Source organism: Podarcis cretensis (assembly GCF_951804945.1).
Source record: "Podarcis cretensis genome assembly, chromosome: 5".
NCBI lineage: Eukaryota > Metazoa > Chordata > Lepidosauria > Squamata > Lacertidae > Podarcis > Podarcis cretensis.
Window position 1 is genome coordinate 101,665,456 of NC_137174.1, and position 18,023 is coordinate 101,683,478.

At 48.0% G+C, this 18,023-nt stretch overlaps 1 protein-coding gene and 1 long non-coding RNA gene across 4 annotated transcripts in view; one reads left to right on the forward strand and one right to left on the reverse strand.

Moving 5' to 3' along the window:
* Positions 1-18,023, forward strand: part of LOC307217218 — a 671,692-nt gene that overhangs the window by 406,090 nt on the left and 247,579 nt on the right. The gene's annotated exons all lie outside the window — the stretch shown is intronic.
* The window catches only part of FGF12 (fibroblast growth factor 12), a 233,646-nt gene that overhangs the window by 27,811 nt on the left and 187,812 nt on the right, over positions 1-18,023 (reverse strand). The gene's annotated exons all lie outside the window — the stretch shown is intronic.

The window sequence follows — 18,023 nt, forward strand, 5'->3', positions numbered from 1 at the left end:
CACCTCCTGGCAAGAAGCGGGGTGTATTCTTTAGCAATAGCAAAATAAAGATCTGGCTTGCTTTGACTGGATCCTGCCTCCATCCATTCTTCTCTGACCAGTCATGGACTTAGCAGACTAAAGGTCCCTTGATGGAGAGTTGGGCTTCAAAAGCCAACCCTCCTTTTTCTGTAACACCACCAGTCATTCCCATGCTAGACACCTGGCACAAGCTCAGTGAAGCACTGGCCCTTACACCACCTTTAGAACATAAGAAAAGCCTGGTGGCTGAGGACAAAGGAACTATGGTGGCTCATCTACCAGAAGTAATATATTTAGCGTTAACTCTGGATGTGTAGACTCAATTCTGACCTCCCAGAGCAAAAGCCCCCTAACCCTAACCCACCCCCTAGGAGGCTTAGTTTAGTCAGAATCAAGTAGACACTTTTCCAGAGTTAACGCTAAATATATCACTTCTGGCCAATGAGCCACCATATCTGCTAGAGGGCTGTGAAAATTTGTGTCCTGGGCTTTTTAGACTCGTCTATCCATGCACTATCTGAAATCAAGAGGGTGCCTTGGTTGCCAGAGGTGATTTTTTTTCTTTCTTTCAGCTCCCTTCCTCCACTAAAAGGTGCATCTGATGCTACCAACAGGGCAAAAGCCACAGGGCAAATGCAACAATGGGAATCTTGATAAATCGCCATTGTACAGCAGCCACCACCAACCTTGTGATCTCCAGATGCTGTTGGCTCAAACACAGAACAAAGTTCTCCTGCAACTGAGCTGGCAAATGTAAATAATGCGCAATGTGCCCCATGGTAGCATATGTTCAAACTACTCTCACGAGGGATGAAAGTTGTTTATCAGCCCTTACTAAATACCCAATTAGGAGAGTTTTGATTCTCAGGGGATTCCAGCAGGGTGCCTACAATGGTCCAAGAGGGATGATACAGGTGGGGGAAAGAGAAATCCCTATTAATCTGAGAGCCCAAATGACAAACCAGCGACTCTGCTGGTTGCTGTTCTTTTAAATGAACCTGAGAATGGATGGGCCATTGGCTGGCTCCATCCAGCTATTCCTATGATTCCTACATTGCAGAGGGTTGACCTAGATGACCCTCAGGGTCCCTTCCAAGTCTACAGTTCTATGATTCTAGTAGTAGTAGTTGTTGTTGTTTAGTCGTGTCTGCCTCTTTGTGACCCCCTGGACCAGTGCACGCCAGGCACTCCTGTCTTCCACTGCCTCCTGCAGTTTGGTCAAACTCATGCTGGTAGCTTCAAGAACACTGTCCCACCATCTCGTCCTCTGTCATCCCCTTCTCCTTGCACCCTCTATCTTTCCCTGCATCAGGGTCTTTTCCAGGGAGTCTTCTCTTCTCGTGAGGTGGTCAAAGTCTTGGAGCCTCAGCTTCAGGATCTGTCCTTCCAGTGAGCACTCAGGGCTGATTTCCTTCAGAATGGAGAGGTTGGATCTTATTGCAGTCCATGGGACTCTCAAGAGTCTCCTCCAGCACCATAATTCAAAAGCATCAATTCTTTGGCGATCAGCCTTTTTTATGGTCCAGCTCTCACTTCCATACATCACTACTGGGAAAACCATAGCTTTAACTATATGGACCTTTGTCAGCAAGGTGATGTCTCTGCTTTTTAAGATGCTGTCTAGGTTTGTCATTGCTTTTCTAGTAGTACAGCTTCACAGATGAAACTAGCAAAGAAATCTTGTCCTCAATAAAATAATGGGGCCTTTCTGAGTTGCGTGTTTTACTGAATTTCAGTCTCCTGGGAAATTCAGTGCTTGGTGGGGGGGGGGGCGCCTTGGCCAGGAAACCCTTTTAGGGTCTTAGAAATCTGCAGTCTCCTAAACACAAAGCCATTTTCTATGGCAAGTTCTTGTGTAGGGTAGAGCCCAGCTAGTCAGCTTGCATCAATTACGTACTACCCTCGGCTGGCAGATATATATTGGTGCAGAGTATAAAACAAGTGGTGAATAGTGGAGTCAAAAGCCCGTGAAACACAAGAGGTGCTGCTTCTGACATTTCTGTGTGGAAATTGCATGGGCTCCAGCCCACGAAGACCCACGCAACAATAAATCTGTCAGTCTTTAGTGGGCCACAGGATTCCTTGTCATCTCCGCTGCATCAGACTAAATGGGACTTCTACGCTGCTGCTATTTTGGAGGCTCAAAACTCAGGTTGCACAATTACAGTCAATTAGCAGCAAACTCCAAAGATAGATTTATTTATTTTTTGCAATAAGTGACCAAAAACAACAACAACGCCATGCACACCCTGGGAAGTGTGTGTTAATACTTGCTTTGAAGCAACAGTCACCCAAACTCCCTGCCTGTAAATCAGAGCAAGAGGCAGCGGGGTGTAGTGGTCAGAGTGTCAGACTAGGATCTCGGAGACTCGGATTCAAATCCCACCACAAGACCATAAAGCTCACTGGGCGCGCCCTTGAGCCAGTCGCTGCCTCTCAGCATAACCTGCCTCACAGGGTTGTTGTGAGGATAAAATGAGGAGCAGGAGAACCATGACAGCTCGAGCTCCTTTGAGGAAAAATCATAGAATTGCAGAGTTGGAAGGGACCTTGGGGGTCATCCAGCCTGACCCCTGCAATGCAGGAATCTCAACTAAAGCATCCATGACAGAGGACCATCCAAGGAGGAATGTAAATGCAAGGAAATAAGTAAGTAGTAAGTATCATAAGGCCAGCATCACAGTGGCCAACCAGACGCCCCCAGTGGGAAACCTGCAAGCGGAAGATGAGCAGCAGAGCAACTCTCCATTCTTGTGGTTTCCAGCAATGGGGTAGTGTGGAGGCAGGGTAGAGCTAACATAACCAGAAGCCTGCAGCCAATCAGAAGCAGTGCCGTGGTTCCTGAATGTTTTGGAAGTTGAACGGACTTCTGGAATGGATTCCGTTTGACTTCCAAGTTACCACTGTATCTCTCTGGAATTTGTCCCTGTCTGGGGGGTTTATGCCCAGATTTCGCGGGATAATGCATATAGCTGTGGATATTTCATCACTGCGTCATGCAACCCATCAGCCTTTCAACATAGCAAAGTTTCTGTCCTTTGCAGCTGAGACATCAGGCCTGGGAGATATTTCAGAATCTGTCTCTTTGTGTGTTTCGTTCCAAGCAGGATTTCCAGGGCTTTGAAAGCAGGACGTCTGTTGCCTGGATCCTTTCTTGGTCCTCCCTCTGACAACTGGCGAACTCCACTGCATGCCAAAGACTCAAATATTTGTATGCGGAGTTTGGGCAGATCGCGGAATCCAGCTTCCCCCCCCCCTGCAGAATCTGGAGGGGGGTTGCAGACAAGGACGATGTGCAACTTTATTTCAGGAAAATTTGTTACACCTCTTGACTGCTTAAAAGAACAACAACTCAAAGTGGTTTACAAAGAGAATAAAGCAAGAACATTATAGTAAAAGGAACTCTTAAAAGGGTAAAGGTAAAGGGACCCCTGACCATTAGGTCTAGTTGTGACCGACTCTGGGGTGGCGGCGCTCATCTTGCTTTACTGGCCGATGGAGCCTGTGTACAGCTTCCAGGTCATGTGGCCAGCAGGACTAAGTTGCTTCTGGCGAACCAGAGCAGCGCACGGAAACGCCTTTTACCTTCCCACCGGAGCGGTACCTATTTATCTACTTGCACTTTGATGTGCTTTTGAACTGCTAGGTTGACAGGAGCTGGGACCGAGCAATGGGAGCTCACCCCGTCATTGCGGGGATTCGAACCGCTGACCTTCTGATGGGCAAGTCCTAGGCTCTGTGGTTTTACCCACAGCGCCAACTCTTAGCAAGTGCCAAAAAGAGTATAGTGAAAACCACTGGCTGGCATCTACAGGCAGGGAGTTCCAAAGATCACGTCCTTACAAATGTGGAACAGGGATTGTGTGGCACTGCAGATCTCACCTGCAGGCAGATATCCTACAGGAGAAGCAGACGGACAGATGCAAACGGCACACACACACGCTTGCTGGCTGTGAGAGCAGCCTGGGAAAAGGGTGCAAACTGCCCCTTCCGACTTGGTCCTCTGCAGGCCTGCTCCCCAACTCAAGAGCTGCTGCACCCCCCCCCCCAATGACTGAAAACCCTACTCAATCCATGCTGACAAATGGAGGTTTTTGAGCAGAAGTTGGGTTGTCATCTGTCATGGATTTCTGAGCTGCAATCCTTCCACTGCAGCGGGTTGGACTGGATGACCTTTGGGGGACCCTTCCAACTCAAGGATTCTGTAATTCTAGCAGCCTGTGTCTGTTCAGGTCAGGGAGAGAATAGCCAGAGTCCCATCAGCATTCATTGCAAGCCAGAGGCCCTGGCAGCCCCAATATCCATGCTCTGCTTGGAATAAAAAGCGAATAAAACAATGGGTGTCAGTACAGATAATAGGAATCCGAGGCCACAGAGCAAAACCTGGGCTACATTAATACAAAAGCCTTCTTAACTACGCCCCAGGGAGTCTGGGGCTGGGAGGAGGGGGGGTTATATTTCATTTTAATAGACTGCAGCGGCCTCCGTGAGGAGGCGAGAAAACATCAAAGCAGCTCCTGTCTTGGCACCCATCATATTTGGGGCCTGTCCCCCCCCCCCAGGAGGCCTTCCCCCAAAACAGTCTTTGCACATCCAAAGGGGGAGGCGGGAGGCCAAGCAAGGAAAGTAAACCCCCCCCCCCATAAGAACATTGGATCAGGCCAGTTGCCAACCAGATGTCCCAGGGGGGAACCAGCAAGCAGGACTGGGATGAAGTTGTTGTTCCCCATGATCTAGAATTCAGAGGTAGACTGTACCTGCCCATGGAGGTTCTGTTATCGCAATGGACATTCACCACAAGAGGTAGGCAGCTGGATCAGTGCAGTGACCCTTCTGTTCCAGCCTCCTGCTCTGACAGTGGCCACCCAGATGCCCCTGAGGGAAAGCAGCAAGCAGGATTCGAACCCAAGAGCAGCCCTCTCCTTCTGCGGTTTCCAGCAACAGGTATTCAGAACCATTTCTGCTTCCGACTGTGGAGGCAGAGCAGAGCCAGCAAGGCTAATAGCCCTCTCCTCCTCCATGAACTTGCCCAATCCTCTTCTAAAGCGGCCCTCTAAAGCGGAACTGAGGCAGGGAGTTCCATCGTTGCTACACTCCATTGGGTCTAGTCTGGGGATTTAAACAAGTGGATGCAGTACTGCCTCTGTAAGGGCAGAGGGACACCCTCCGCCACACAAAAAGACATCTTCCACACCTGTGACCCATTCAACTCCCAGATGGATAAGCAGCCCTTCACCACGAGTGTTTTAGTCTTCTTTGAAATGTTGGGGGTTGGACTAGATGACCCTCAGGCCCCATTCCTATGCAACAATTCTTTGATTCTATGTCAATTGCCTTGAGACAGAATTTTAGAAGGCAATTAATAAATCAATTTAGTAGAGATGCGGGTGGTGCTGTGGGTTAAACCACAGAGCCTAGGACTTGCCGATCGGAAGGTCAGCGGTTCGAATCCCCGCAATGATGGTGTGAGCTCCCGTTGCTCAGTCCCTGCTCCTGTCAACCTAGCAGTTCGAAAGAACGTCAAAGTGCAAGTAGATAAATAGGTCCTGCTCCGGCAGGAAGGTAAACGGCGTTTCCGTGTGCTGCTCTGGTTTTCCAGAAGCGGCTTAGTCATGTTGGCCGCATGACCCGGAAGCTGTACGCCGGCTCCCTCGGCCAATAAAGCGAGAAGAGCGCCACAACCCCAGAGTCGGCCATGACTGGACCTAATAGTCAGGGGTCCCTTTACCTTTACCTTTAATAAATCAATGCTACTACAGTGGTACCTCAGGTTACATAAGCTTCAGGTTACAGACTCCGCTAACCCAGAAATAGTGCTTCAGGTTAAGAACTTTGCTTCAGGATGAGAACAGAAATCGTGCTCCGGCAGCACGGTGGCAGCGGGGGCCCCCATTAGCTAAAGTGGTGCTTCAGGTTAAGAACATTTTCAGGTTAAGTACGGACCTCCGGAACGAATTACTTAACCTGAGGTACCACTGTATTGAAAACAATGATTCAACTGGTTTTCTTAAGATACATATTTTCAAGATACTGCTTGGCTATCGCAAAGCGGTGTCCCTAGGGGACCATGCAGGGGAAGCGTCCCAAAAGTTCAGTTTCCTTGTGACTCCATCCAACAGCAATATAAACATGAGAGCTTGATGTGCAGCATTCAATCTTCTCTAAGGGCCACTCCAGACTCCCTTTTTACTGAGCATCCATCATGCTTTGGTGCTGATGTTCTTATTAGTTTTATGTGATACTGATATTTGAAAGCGGCTCTCCTATCTGCTCCCAGTCTCCTCTTTTCCAGGCTAAACATACCCAGCTCCTTCAACAGTTCCTGATTAGGATATTAATATCAGGCCTTCCCTGTACCCTTTTTGGCGCCTACTAAAAACATTCACATTTAGACCAGCCTACCTATCTTAAAAAGCAGAGACATCACCTTGCCAACAAAGATCCATATAGTCAAAGCTCTGGTTTTCCCAGTAGTGATGTATGGAAGTGAGAGCTGGACCATAAAGAAGGCTGATCACCAAAGAATTGATGCTTTTGAATTCTGGTGCTGGAGGAGACTCTTGAGAGTCCCATGGACTGCAAGAAGATCCAACCTCTCCATTCTGAAGGAAATCAGCCCTGAGTGCTCACTGGAAGGACAGATCCTGAAACTGAGGCTCCAAGACTTTGGCCACCTCATGAGAAGAGAAGACTCCCTGGAAAAGACCCTGGTTGTTGGGAAAGATGGAGGGCACAAGGAGACGACAGAGGATAAGATGGTTGGACAGTGTTCTTGAAGCTACCAGCATGAGTTTGACCCAACTGCGGGAGGCAGTGGTAGACAGGAGTCCCTGGCGTGCTCTGGTCCAGGGGGTCACGCAGAGTCGGACACAACTAAATGACTAAACAACAACAACCCAGATGTTTAGAAAGCTGACACGAGTTTTAACCTGCTTTTACTCTGCTGTTCTCTTAAGTTTTCAAAAGTCTTAAATTATTGCTCTCAATGGTTTGTACAGTGGTACCTTGGGTTAGAGACTCTTCAGGTTACATACGCTTCAGGTTACTGACTCAGCTGTTCCAGAAACAGTACCTCGGGTTAAGAACTTTGCTTCAGGATGAGAACAGGAATGGTGCGACGATGGCAGTGGGAAGCCCCATTAGCTAAAGTGGTACCTCAGGTTAAGAACAGTTTCAGGTTAAGAACGGACCTCCAGAACGAATTAAGTTCTTAACCCGAGGTAGCACTGTATTGTTCAGCGCTAGAGGTTTCCTTTGTCAGCGGGCGAGATCACCGTGTGCTTGGAGCTCAGAGCATCACTCAAAAAGCAAAAAGTAAAAGAAACCAACCCTCTGTTTTGTAAGCCACTTTGAAGTTCATTTGATATTTAACTTCAAATGGCGTATAAATTTTATGAAATTAATAAATAGTAAATAAAAGCACAATTGTGGGTGGACGGTCCAGTATAAATCCGTCGCCAATAAGACAATCACTTCCCTTCAGGAAAGCTCACCAATCCAGGTGAATCCCGCAGAATTGGCTTTCCATTCTGGATTCAATCTGCAGTGAATTAAAGGCCTTCTCTTAGATGGCTCCTAATTTTCAGCTGGCACAGGGTGTGATTAATCACTCCACTGACCTTATCTGAATTCCATCTCTCTGGAAGAACAAGATAAGTTTGGGGATTTATCGTGCTCCAGCTCCATTATTAATAAGGCCGCCCACTGTACATTTTAATGCTTTGTTGACAATGGTGTGGAAAACATGGCTGGAAGGAATCTAGGCTGAGTTCTTGGATGTCTGGAACATGGGTTGCCCCCCCTTCTGTTGGTTTCTGTCTGGGGAGACAATGGAGGAGTACATCTCCGTTGGAAGGTTACAGCGTCTGCTGAGATTGTAGAGACCAATAGGGGGCAGAAGCCTCCTGGCTGCCATTGGCAGGGGGCAATTGCACCGCCCAATGCCATTGGCTCAGCTTCTGTGGTGTCACAGAATGTTATCCAGCTGATGAGGTGTAAGGAATGTTTCCAAATACTGAACCAGCTAGGGAAAAAGTAAAGGTTCATTTCACAGAATCATAGATTCGTAGAATTGGAAAGGACCCAAAGGTCCCTTTGTCAGACCCCACCTGGATTCCTTGTCCAGTTCTGGATGCCTCCATTGAAGAAGGATATCGACAAGTTGGAAGGTGTGCAGGAGAGGGGAACCAAAATGATCAAGGGCCTGGAAACAAGGCCTTGTGGGGAGCGGTTGAAGGAACTGAGCATGTTTAGCCTGGAAAAGAGAAGGCTGAAAGGAGGTATGAGAGCCGCCTTCAAATATCTCAAGGGCTGTCGCATGGAAGATGGAGCAAGCTTGTTTTCTCCTGCTCTGGAGCGTAGGACTCGAATCCATGGCTTCAAGTTACAAGAAAGGAGATTCCGACTCAACATCAGGAAGAACGTTCTGATGGTTAATAGTCATTCAACAATGGAACCGAGTCCTTCAGAAGGTGGTGGAGTCTCCTTCCATGGAGCTTTTCAAACAAATGTTGAATGACCATCTGCCCTGGTTGATTTAGCTGAGATTCCTGCATTCCAGGGGGTTGAGCTAGATGACCCTCAGGAATCCCACCCAACTCTACAATTGGATTCTACGATTCTATCATTCGCTTTCAAGAGTTTGAGCTGATTGGTGGGGTCTCTAATGGCCAGTGTCCTGTTCCTCTTTCCTTTTATCACCTCCTGCCTGGTGCTAGACTGAAGCAGGTGGTTGCTACTGGTGTAGATGGCAAAGAGGGGGCCAGAGATGGAAATGGAGAGCTCTGCCATCGTCAGGCACACTCCTCTGCTGCTACCGGGTGCCCAAAAGACGGCTTTAGAGGGTTTGCTGCCAGGAACACGTCCAGCTCACTGCCAGCCCCTTTCATCTGGCCTTCAGTCCCTGCTCTGAAACAACAAACCACTTGGCTCACTGCATATGCTCCTCTCTTTGTCTCCCTTGCCCACCAGAAGAAAAAAATCCAGCTGTTTTCTCATCAAAATTAGATCAGCAACAGAGCATAACTGGGACGCCTGTCTTGAGACCTTATAGAAACATAGAATCGGGAGAGTTGGGGACATCCATTCCAGCCCCCTGCAATGCAGGAATTTCAACTGAAGCATCCCTGACAGGTGGCCACCCAACATCTGCTTGGAGGTTTCCCACGAAGGCGGGTCCAGCACCTTCTGAGGAAATCTGCTCCATTGCTGAACGGCCCTTACTGTCAGAAGGTCCTTTCTCCTCTTTGCTTTTGGCAAAGCTCGTCTCCAGACAGCACACCAGCAATCTCAGAATCAAAGAAGTGGAAGAGGGTTCCTGGGGGCGACCATCTAGTCCAGCCTAAGAAGTGTCAGGAGCTCATCCTACACTCGAGTAGGACCCTGGCAGAGACACATGCCCAACTGGCATGTTCTCTCCTTCCTAGTCATTCGTTTGGGAGCTTCAAAAGCTTTCTTCTCCTGAACATCACACCGACTGATACCAACAGACACCAGCACACTTAGGGATCTGCAGAGTCTTTGCAGCTTGCGTAACATACTCAGCAACTCAGCATTTTGGCTAATCTACTTTATTTACATATAAACACACACGGAGCACTGCAACATGGCTCCCTCTCTCTCTAGCATCAGACAGCAAAGAGAGAAAGAACAAAGGACAATAGTCCCACTTCACGGAACACAGGAACACAAACATCCTGTCTCCGTCACTTCCCACGCTGTGGAGTCAAAACATACACCGTCATGTGATCGACAACAATCCCATGATCAGGCCAGTGGCCCATCTAGTCCAGCATCCTGTTCTCACAGTGGCCAACCACAGCACCCATTATGGGAAGCCTGCAAGCAGGATTCGACCACAAGAGTAACTCTCCCTTCCTGCAGTTTCCAGCAACTGGCATTTGATACATTATGGGTTCTAGTTGTGGAGGCAGAGCACAACAACCACGGCCGGTAGCCCTTGCTTGAACTATACGGACCTTTGTTGGCAAGGTGATGTCTCTGCTTTTTAAGATGCTGTAGCTTTAAATGTAGCCAGGCGCAAAACAATCTCTTCCGTTACCTTCCTTCCCCCCCCATTTTCTGTGGAACTAACAGGGCCACGAATGCTCAGATGCAAGTTGGGTGCAATTACCAGATCGACTGATGGACAGCTCTGTTAACTCCGCATTGTGCTGACACACACAGAGAGACAAGGCCAAACAACCTCTAATAGCATCCTTTGCGAGGGGCTGTTCATCCTCGTCCAGCTCGAGGGGCAGCCAAGGAAGCTTATAGAGTTGCTAGGGGCAGAAAACGTCCAGAGAGACGCATTTCGCCTCTTCATTTATTCAACGCAAGAGAAAGGACGCGTGAAATCAGTCCCCTTCCTCCCAACACCTCCTTCTTGCTGATTCCAGTTACCAACTCAAAGACACATTTGTTGGCTTTGATGGCCCCCAGCATCCAAAGACCCTCCCTGAAACACAACCATCTCTGCAAAAAAGCCCTTCCTGTTTCCCTATCATGGGGTGTGTTATGTCTTTCCAATAACCACAGCAAACAGGATAGGATGGTGAAAAAGAGGTTGTGGGTTTAATATCTCGGCAGGAGTGTCCTGCAGTCAATTGGAAGCTGTGCTGGACGTTCGGCCTCTGAAAATCGTTCAAAAACTGGAACACTCACTTCTGGTTTTCAATCGTTTGGGAGCCAAAACGTACGAGTTCCAAAGCATTCGGCAACCAAGGTACGACTGTAATATAGAAGCCAACCCCCATGATGTAAGAGAGAGAAGTTGACAGAGACACCAACAAACTCAAATCCTGCTCGATTTCCGATCAAACCTCTGAATCAACAATTTATAGTGTTTAACTCATTGTTCCTGATTTCGTTTCCCCCTGCCAGTGCAGAGAGAATCACCCTGTATTATGAAGCTATTATTCTCACTCAAAAGAAACGGAACCATTTATGCCAGAAAGGGATTGTCTTTGGCGAAATGAGTATCTCGCGGCACCCACAACAGCTTCTTAGATTTCTGGATGTGTCTTTGGACCCAAATTGTTTTATTTGTTGCATTTATATCCCATGGAGCTCACAGTGGCCTACGTGGTTCACCCCCTCCTCATTTAATCCCCACAACAACAACCCCGTGAGGCAGGCTGGGCTGAGAGCGAGCGACTTGCCCCCAAGGTCATCCAGCTTCATGGCCGAGTGGGGATTTGAACCCTGGTCTCTGAGCTCCGAGTCCAATGCTCTAACCACTACACCACACTGGCTCCCCCACTACACCGACACAGGATTGGGAGGTGGGTTACTTCTTCCCCAGGTGTCAACATGGGGAGCGGACTGGTCCTTCATGCACAAAGAAAGAGTCAAACCAACAAAGTGCCTTGTGACACCTTGAAGACTCAAGGTTTTCAGAATCCGAGACCAGGGAAAAGAGTTGGCGGAAGAAGACTGGAAGAAATGTAAAGACTACTTACAGAAATATTGTAAAATTAATGAATGTTAGAATGATGTTGGACAGAAATTAAGTGGTTTCCAGCTGTATTGCTTAAGAGATATGAAAAAAAAGGTTTAGAAATAAGTAAAAATTAATGGTGAGGATTTGCTGAACTAACAATTTGAATTGGAATACAAGAAAGGGAGGTATGAGGAGGTCTGGAAAATAAGTTAAGAGAAAATAAGTAATGGAAATTCTATGTGTTTTTAATTATTTTCATTTTTGTATTTTTGTTATTTTGTATTTTTATTTTACATTGTATTATTTTTTGAAAACTTTAATAAATATTCTATAAAAAAAAGACTCAAGGTTTTCATGTTGCAGGGGGCTGGGCTGGATGACCTTTGGGTTCCCCCTCCAACCCTACAATTCTGTTACTCTATATGCAACCCTGATGTTGCAAAACCAGGACATTTGTCGAGGCTTTGCTGGTCCACCGGGATGTGTTTAGTTTGTCCAATCACAGGTTTCACAGGGCTGATTTTAGCACATCTTTTCCTAAAAAACCCCCAAAAAGTGCACTAATACTGGAAACTTTTAAGATGCACGATTCTGCCAGTTTTAAGGCAGAACAAGATGTTTAAGTGCAGGGTTATTAAAGATTCCTTCAGGGGCTTTAAAAATTAATAGCTCTTTACCTCTCCGAGATAAAACAAAATAGTAAGCAGCTCGGTAAAAGTAAATAAATGTGATTCTCAAAGGGTTTCTTCGCACACAACCACAAACACACCACTCAGCCCCACACACTTCTGCAGCGGCGTAGCGTGGGTTGTCAGCACGTAATTTGCGCCCCCTAACCCGGGGCAAGGCAAGTAATTTGCGCCCCCTAACCCGGGGCAAGGCATGTAATTTGCGCCCCCTAACCCGGGGCAAGGCAAGTAATTTGCGCCCCTAACCCCTAACCTGCCGCCGCTGCCAGCTTCTTCTTGCTGCTGCCTGGGCTGCTGCCATGGGGCTCTGCTACAGCCTGCACCCAAGGCTCTTCGGCGACTCCGGAGGCGGCGAGCGCCCCCCCCAGATGTTGCGGCCGGCCCCCCTGCACCCCCCACGCTACGCCACTGCACCTCCAGATGTTTGCCTGGACTGGAGGTGCAACTGGGAAGATCAGGCTTCCCAGCTGCTCAACAAATCAGAAACAGGCTCCGCTGGGTTGAACTCGGATAAGCCCTGTAAATTAATGGACCTGAGTTAGTCACATCCAGTTGGAGTTGGAAGGGACTCTGAGGGTCTTCTAGTCCAACCCCCAAGGTTTGCGAAGACCAGAAGGCAGCTTCAAACCAAGGAGGTCCAGCATCCTGTTCTCACAGGGCCCAGCAGCTGGCATTCAGAAGCATCGCTGCCTTTAAATCTGGCAGAACAGAGCCATCCTGGCCAGGAGCCCCCCGTAGCCCTCTCCTCCTCCATGAATTTGTCTAATCCGCTTTTCAAACCATCCAGGATGGTGGCAATCCCTGCTTCCTGTGGCAGGGAGTTCCACAGCTCCGTGGTTTAACTATGTGCTGCACAAATCCAGCACTGACACACGATTGTGTCTGGATCGGATCACAGGCCATTCCCTGAAAGGACAGCCAATTCCTGCAGCTCCTGCAGCTGGATAACTTGAACTTTCCATCCTTTCATCGCAGGTGGTGTGGGAGGAAGATTAGAATCATAGAATCATAGAAGAGTTGGAAGAGACCACAAGGGCCATCGAGTCCAACCCCCTGCCAAGCAGGAAACACCATCAGAGCACTCCTGACATCAGAGCACTCCTGAGATTGATGCTCAGCCCACGAAGAGGCAAGTAATTACCAAGGCCGTATAATATATTATACAATTAAAAGGTCCACTTGCCGAAGGCTGATTAGAACTTGTTACTCCAAGCACCTGATTGATGGCGGCTGCCGGAAAACGAAGCCAGCGATCATATAAAACGCAGACAAATGGCGTCTGGGTCCAGGGGAGGGATCCGCGTTGACCTGACTGGCCGGCCAGTCTCAGAGCCAAGGTGACCAGGTGCAAGGGGAAGCCAGGCCTTGTGCCTTTTGCAACTGGGCACAGTCGCTCATGAGCAGAGTCAGGGCTCTGCAGAGCAGGAAGTTCTGTTCTGGGAAGTTTTTAATGTGTGACATTTTGATGCATTTTTAATCTTTGTTGGAAGCCACCCAGAGTAGCTGGGGAAACCCAGCCAGATGGGCGGGGTACAAATAAATTATTATTATTATTATTATTATTATTATTATTATTATTATTATTATTATTATTCTAGATGGCCTTTGGAATCCCTTTCAGCTCTATGATTCTGTGAGCTCCAAAGGTGGTGGATTCTCCTTCCTTGGAGGTTTTTCAACCAAGGTCAGATGGTCACCTGCCAGGGGATTCTTTCGCTGTGGTTCCTGCATTGCAAGGGGTTGGACTAGATGACTCTTGGAGGTCCCTTCCAATTCTACAGTTCCATGATTTTATGAAGGCAAGGTGCTGTATGTGGTTCTCCCTCCAATAATAATAATAATAATAATAATAATAATAATAATAATTTTTTATTTATACCCTGCCCTTCCCGGTTCAGAAAACTGGGCTCAGGGCAGCTAACAACAAATTTAAAACACTTAATTGGTGCAACAAAAAAACAGCATAAAATACAGTATAAAATGTGAATAACAATAAATTCAGAATTCAAAAATCAATTTAGGGAGAAAATCCATCCAATAAACATTAGATGATCACCAGCGCTAGCTGGCTAAATTAGACCTATTTGGGCCAGCGAGGAGACCGGGGTAGAATTAGCTGTGGGATCCCAGAGCGGGGAATCTTCATAAAAAGGGGAGGTGGAGGGAAGGAAGGGGAATGAAAGATCAGGCTAAGTTCAAATTGAAAGCCAGGCGGAATAGCTCTGTCTTACAGGCCCTGTGGAAGGAGGTTAAATCCTGCAGTGTCCTGGTCTCATGGGACAGAGCATTCCACCAGGTTGGAGCCATCACTGAGAAGGCCCTGGTGGAGGATAATCTGACTTCCTTAGGGCCCGGGACCTCTAAACTGATTATTCATGGTCCTTAAGGTCCTCTGCAGAGCAGACCAGAAGAGGCGGTACCCGCACAACAACCCTGTGAGGTAGGTTGGGTGGAGAGGCAGCAACCGGCCCCCAAAGTCATTCAGTGAGCTTCGTGACTGAGTGGGGATTTGAACTCTTGTCCCTCCCAGGTCCTAGCCTAACCACTGCTGGCTCTCCATAGTTTCAAGGCTGAGAAAAATGAAGGCTTTTGTGATAGCAGCAGCCACCCAGCCGACCTTTCCTCCGTGGGCTTCAGCAGGACTGTCACTACTGGCAAAAGGAAACTCTCCCAGGAATTGTTCAGAATCCAACAGTTTTTTGTAGGAGAAGACAAACCATCTCAATGCATCTCCCCTCCTTAACAGAAGCCGGCATTCCCAAAATCCAGAGCCCTGCCAGGCAGCAGTCTGACAACAGAGCGATTGCGAATGTTAGCACCCCCAAAACCAGCTATTCTAGTAGGAAACACCAAAGCAAAAGTGTTTTGCAACGTGAAAGGCTCCCAGTCTTGGATTTAAATCCTTCAATGTTATGACAGTTGATCTGAGCTGTTTTCTCATTTCCCCCTTCTGGTGCAGAAAACCCTTGCAATTTTTTGTTGTGACTCCAAGACTGATTATCTTTTCTATTGAATGTTTATGTATTTCAAAATTGTGGTTCTCTGTTGTTTCCAGCAACTGAGATTCCAAAGCACTGCAGCCTCTGACTGTGGCTTGCAAACATTGAGAGCCCCCTCCTCCCTCCATTTTGTCTCCTCCTCTTTTAAAACCACGCTGCTGCCTCCTGAGGGAGGGAGTTCCATCGTTTAATTTTGTGCTGCCTTGACTCTTCCCACATTCAGCTTCACTGAGTGTCCACGACTTCTATTGGCATCACTGCAGCAAGTTAATCAATTTTGTTGAATTAATTAAACACTTTTAACTGGCTTTTCAATAAACGTGCAATTATTTGTTATGCTTCTGAATTGCACTGTGTTATTATCTTCCTGGGGGGGGGGTCATGTAAGAGGCTATTCTGATTCCCCCCCCCCCAGGCAACTGGGGATGAGTCGCAGAATTTCAGAATTGGAAGGGACCCTGAGAATCATCGGGTCCAACCCCTGAAATGCAGGAATATGCAGCTGTCCCATACAAGGACTGAACCTGCAGCCCCACACTCTTAGCGTAGCTCTCCATGTTGATGGAAGCAAGGGGGCAGTGACCCCTAAACATTTGGCAAGCCCCAGTATAAAGCACCCATACAGCTTCACAAGCCAGTAAGCTGCCTCCCTGAGATCGCTGGTTCTTGGATGCTCCCCAAAGCTGCTCTCTTCTTTTTCTCTTATGCAGCTGAGACCATCAGAAGGACCATATCCCCCCCCCCATATGAACCTGCCTAGGCTCAGCGACCTTCAGGAGAGGTCCTTCTCTCCCTCCTGCCACCTTCACAGCCCTGGTTTTCTACTGGGGGCATCTGGTTGGCCATGGACTGTCTTGCCAGAGTGGTGCATGCTATGGTTATCTCCCACTTAGACTACTGCAATGCACTCTACGTGGGGCTACCTTGGAAGGTGACCTGGAAACTGTTAGAATTCCTGCTCTGTGATTGCAGTCATGGGATTGTTGTCTATCACATGACGGTGTATGTTTTGACTCCGCAGAGTGGGAAGTGACGGAGACAGGATGTTTGTGTTACTGTGTCCCGTGAAGTGGGACTATTGTCCTTTGTTCTTTTTCTCTTTGCTGTCTGATGCTAGAGAGAGAGAGGGAGCCATGTTGCAGTGCTCTGTGTGTGTTTATATGTAAATAAAGTAGATTAGCCAAAATGCTGAGTTGCTGAGGTCTGTTAAGCAGGCTGCGAAGACCCTGCAGATCCCGAAGTGTGCCGGTGTCTGTTGGCATCAGTCGCTGTGATGTTTGAGCTGAAGAAAGCTTTTGAAGCTCCCGAACAAATGACCAGGAGGGAGAGAACATGCCAGTCGGGCATGTGTCTCTGCCAGGGTCCTACTTGAGAGTAGGATGAGCTCCTGACAGAAACTACAACAAATCCAGAATGCGGCAGCCAGGCTGGTGACCAGGAGTGACCGCTGAGACCACATAACACCGGTCCTGAAGGACCTACATTGGCTCCCAGTACGTTTCCAAGCACAATTCAAAGGGTTGGGGCTGACCTTTAAAGCCCTAAATGGCCTCAGCCCAGTATACCTGAAGGAGCATTCCCCCCCCCCCATCATTCTGCCTGGATACTGAGGTCCAGCTCCGAGGGCCTTCTGGCAGTTCCCTTACTGCGAGAAGTGAAGTAACAGGGAACCAGGCAGAGGGCCTTCTTGGTAGTGGCACCCGCCCTGTGGAACACTCTCCCATCAGATGTCAAGGAAATAAACAACTATCTGATTTTTAGAAGACATCTGAAGGCAACCCTGTTTAGGGAAGTTTTTAATGTTTGATCTTTTATTGTGTTTTAAAATTCTGTTGGAAGCTGCCCAGAGTGGCTGGGGAAACCCAGCCAGATGGGCAGGGTATAATTAATTAATTAATTAATTAATTAATAATAGTTGTTGTTGTTGTTGTTGTTGTTGTGAGAATCTGTGATACTCTCCTTATGTCCTTATTTTTACACCCTTAGTTCCTAATATTGAAATGAGTTTTCTTAAATTTCTGACTGAGCTTTTCCATCCCAATGGCTTTTATTTTCTTTAGTTCTTTTACACACAAGACGCTTGCTTTCTCCTTTCTGTGTCTGCCGATATTCTGAAACTCAGCGAGGAACAATCCGAATGTTTTAATGCAAAAATACAAATCTTGGAGTGGCGAGGTGTTTCTGCTTCTGGGTTCTGAAATTGCCAGGTGGGTCTCAGAGACGGCTGTTCCTGCAAAGACGGGCAAAGGCAGGACACCCACGCACCATGATCAATAATGCATCCTGCACGGAGCCCTCAACCCCTCGAGAAGGGAAAAGCCCCACTTTCTCGAGAGGGAGGCAGGGAAGACGCAGCAAGATTTGCCTTCTCCCTGTCACCTCTTGTTTCCATCAAGAGAGCGACTTCCACAGCCCAGAAAGCTTTTAACACGGACTGAGCATCTGGGGCAGAGCTAGAGAGAGAGAGGCAGCGGGGGGGGGGGGGGGAGGAATAACAGACCAGGATTCAGGAAAGCCTCTCCATATCTCTGGAGCAGCATCCCTCCAAAGCAGGGAGCAGTGCCAGCATCCTGCAATGGAGCTGGGGAGAAAGGACCTGGAAAAAAAGCTCCTCTCTGCTTTGTTAATGGCAGCAATGGCGCACATCCAAGCCAGCGCACCATGCACTCATGTTGAGGAATCGATGGGTTGCTCGCATCTGAGAGAGGGTGCTTCAGTTTTGTTTTGAGAGGACGGCTCTCCTAGAAGAAATCTGCTCAGCATAATCGCTTGGCTTTGCAGAAGACACCTTCCGTTCACCTCCCACACAGGTGAGGGAGCCCTGAGACCTCCAGGTACAGGGCAGTAAAGTGGTACCTCCGTTTACAGACGCTT